A 4361-nucleotide genomic window follows, 5' to 3' on the forward strand; every position below is an offset into this window, starting at 1 on the left:
CGGCTCTCCCACTCATGGAATTCTCCTCCCTCCCGTGGATTCAACCCCGCTCGCCCAAGTTAGGATGGCATGCCTAGTCCCGTGTTTCCTATGTCCATGGATGTTGTCTACTCGCTGCGCTAGTGCTGCTTTGACACAGCTGATACCAGACTGATACGTATGTCAGATCAAAGATCTTTGTTCAGACCAAATATCTTTATTTGCATTTCAAGTGCAAACATTAGTTTTTGCATTATTTGTCCATAATGTTGGTGAGGGATTTTGGTTGTTTTGCCCCACTTTGATAAATGTAAACCTCATAAATAACCCATTGACAAAATTGCAAATTGCTTGCAGGCATAGACATAGGAAACACGGGACTAGGCATACCATCCTAACTTGGACGAGCGGGGTTGAATCCACGGGAGGGGGGAGAATTCCATAAGTGGGGAGAGCCGCCATCTTACGATGTGCCATTTGATTATGCGCACGAGCATTTTTGCCGACAAACTGTGCATGAAAATATAAACATGTGGGCGTTGTCATGATTGTCGTGGGACATCAAAACGTCGCGGACCTCCCCCCTCATTGCATCACCCCCGCAATGGCATGCCTAGTCCCTTGTTTCCTATGTTCATGCTTGCAAGGTTTGACGACAGTACGGTCGGTGTTTCTCCAAAATAGTAATTAAAAAAAAAAAGCTTTTTTCACTATTCTAATTATTTAGGACCAGAGACACATTCTTGCATGCCTTCTATTTATCGTGCCAAATTTTTAACACGATATTTCATTCCGTGTGGACGTAAGTTTTGGGAAAGAAAACTTCCACTGGCATTTTCTTTAAAAAAATTTTTTTTTCAAAATTACCACCAGAACAAAGCAGAGACATGGACTTTATTACCTCCTCTTTCATTTTCCAAACTTTCAGAGCGATACCTCATTTTGTTTAGACGTAAGTTGGGAAAGAAAAATTGAAGGCCAGGTATGGTCACGTGACCCTCTCGTGGAGAAAAATGGATGTTCAAATGTAGATGTTCGAAAGGGAAGATTGTAGCACCTAATACGCAGATATTCATGCTAAACATTTAACATCCTTTTGAGATGTTAGGTGTAAAAATATTGTTAGGTTAAACTGAAACACATTCAGATGTTAAAACCGTTCGAGCGCATACGCATCGCGCATTGCAATTTCACGACTGTATATAAAGCTATATATATATATTCCATATTAAAATGATGGAATATTACAATGTTGGAACATTTCTAAAGAATAAAAATTAGATGTCCTTAAATAAAATTGGATGACAACTTTTTTCTGTCTAAAGAAGGGAACAACGATCTTATGTTTTAGGTTTATTGACTTAACACATTTGACAAAAAGTTTATAAATTTGAAATCAAACTTGAGTTTAAGTAACTTAAAATAGATAGAATATTTAATTCAGATTACAGATCATTCGTTCTTCGATTATTTATCCCCGTTTTTATTTTGAATTAGAAATATTGAATATAACCTCAACTTGACTCAATGCACCATCTGATTGATATTTAAAGTTTAATTTAAAATTCACAAATAAGTTATCAATTAATTCCTTAAATGACCATAAATAAGTAAACTACTCAAATATTTACACACGTAATTTGACATAACCATGCATGTAATATGTCGGATTTTTCATTTGAACATTTTGGATGTTAGAGGGTAACATTTCACTTTATAAGATCTACAGATGCTAACTTCGAACATCTAGATTGTTGTCCTATAATTAAACATATAATATGTTAACCCTGAACATCTAGATTTTACTTCTGAACATCCATTTTTCTCCGTGTATTAATTCAAATAATTTTTCCCCTTGATTTTTCGTATACAAATTTTGCTTAAAAAAAGTTTTATGGTTCCGAAAATGCTTCAATTTTAAAAGTAGAATCATTGTAACAATCACAATATAGTGGAAAATAAATTTGCCAAAGAAACATTGTAGTTGCATACTAATTATTTGATTATCTTTTTAAATTATTTTTTTATTTTTTATGTTATTTTTACGATGAACAAGGGGGTTGTGGGTGAAAGAAGAGATGTGGATGATTGACAACAAGGTGTGAAGAGAGGGGTGGCCGGATGAATGGAAGACATGCCTGGTAGTACCGTTGATTAAAAAAGGAGAGGGCAAACTGATGGAGGAATATAGAGTTATCATACTTATGTCGGTGGGATACAAAATTGACGCGGAAGTAGTTAGAATGAGGTTGGGAAGACAGGTGGCAGAAAATGGAAGTATACCACATAACCAAACGGGTTTGTAAACTCTAATGCAGCATTTGATTCAGTTAACAGGAGGGCGTTATGGGCAGCCTTGAAAGAGAGAGGAGTAAAAGAAGGTTTACTAGAGAGGAAAAAAGAAATATTTGTGGATACTAAGATAAGGGTGAAAATAGCAAAAGAGAAGGGAGAGGAATTGCGGATGGGAAGGACGCTCAGGGAAGGGTGCTCGTTGTGTCCACTTCTATTTAGTGTTTTTCTGGCTGACTTAGAGCAGAAGATGTAAAGGAAAGGGGGGACAACGTTAGGAACAGGCAGTGTATTCACTGGCATATGCAGATGACATAATGCTAGTAGCGGGCGATGAAAAAGGAATGAATCTGATTATGAGAGTGTTCAAAGAGTACGTGAGAGTAAATGGTCAACAGTGAACGTGATCAAAAATAAAAAGCATAGAGTATAAAATGAAGAAAAGATTAGTAACGTGGTGGTAGAGTTGGTTAAGGATCTTTGCTATCTAAGATTTGTGTTTGAAACGACATGAGGAGAGAAAGATATTATAATGCGCGAGAAAAGTGAGGGCATAAGTTTGGAGTATATGTAAAAGAAGATTCAAGGACGACTGGCAGACGAGAGTGCGGATGTTCGATGTGCTAGTATGGTCAGTGTTAATTTATGATGTGGAAATTTGCGGTTAGAAAGAGCATAAGAGAGTAGAAAATCTGTATGAGAGATTTTTGAGATGGGCCATGGGTGTGATTTGGAGCTGTCCAGATTATATGCTGAAGAAAAAAATAGGACGAGAAAAATAATTTTAAGGCAACTGAAGAGAGCCTGGAATTTTAAAGAGAAACTCATAAGAAGGGAAGAGGGTAGCAGAATAGAATAAGCGTGTGCACGGGAGGCCAATGATAAAGAGAGGAGGGGTAACATGGGACGTTCGAAATGGGAAGAGAAAGATATGAACTGAGATTTAAATGTGGTATGCAAGTGAGGGGTAGAGAGTGGCAGGAAATAGAGGAAAAGATGACGGCTTGACAAGGAGTGGGAATATGGAAGAAACTCGGAGAATCAAAGCACAACAGCTGGTATCGAATGGTTAAGATACAGGAGGAACCAGAGTACCTGAAAACGATTAAAGAAGAGAGCAAATGGAATAGAGTGGTGAGATTCAGAATGGAGAGGGTTTAAGAGCATTTAAGTATTGGATAAATAAAGAAGAAAATCTGTGTGGAATGTGTAACTATAAGAAAGAAACATGGTTGCATGTTTAAAAGAGGTGTGCAGTTGATGAAGGAGGAGGGGAAAGCGCGGAAGAAAGACTGACGGAATAGGATCCAATTTTAAGATTGCTAATGATATAAGGAGAAAGGGAAGTCGAGGGTAAGGTCGCAAGCGCTTGAAATAAGAACAGGAATTAAGATGAAATGTAGCAAATAGGTGGTAGGCTATAGTGTATAAGGCTTGTTTGTAAGAATACAGCTAATTGTTATCTAAAGACTTTCAATCCCATGAAAGGAAGAGAATGAATTCATATTTTTGTTTAAATTGAACTATTTAGTTGAAAATTAACCTATTTTTATGAAAATATAACTTTCTTGTCGAAAATTAATTTTTTGTTAAGAAATCATATTTTCGGATTAAAAATGTAACTATTTGGTTGAAAATGCACCTTCTTTAGTAGAAAATTCAACTACTTGGTTGAAGTTGAACTAGTTTGTTCGAAATTCATCTTTTTTAAAGATTTAAGTTCTTGGTTGAAAATGGAACTATCCCATTTTTCTAAAATTAATCTTGTGGATTAAAAAATCATCTTTTGGATTGAACTATTTCACTGATAATTCACTTTTTTTAAGTTTCGTCATTTTAAATAATAGATCTTAAATTGTCGGTATACTGGTCCAAAAAATCTCATTATTAATAGACGTTTCGCCCTTCGGCGGAGGGCCTCTTTAGTGAAATACAACTATGTACATAGCCATGTAATACTTCGATGGAGATAGTCCTTGTTAACTTTATGGAGTGAACCATGTCAAGTCAATGAAATAAAAACTGTTTGCTTATTACACAATTGTCAAATTAGTAAAAGTTAAAATACCTAAAAAATAAGAAGTTAAAAA

Source organism: Belonocnema kinseyi, chromosome 4, assembly GCF_010883055.1.
Source record: "Belonocnema kinseyi isolate 2016_QV_RU_SX_M_011 chromosome 4, B_treatae_v1, whole genome shotgun sequence".
In the NCBI taxonomy this organism is placed as follows: Eukaryota; Metazoa; Arthropoda; class Insecta; order Hymenoptera; family Cynipidae; genus Belonocnema; species Belonocnema kinseyi.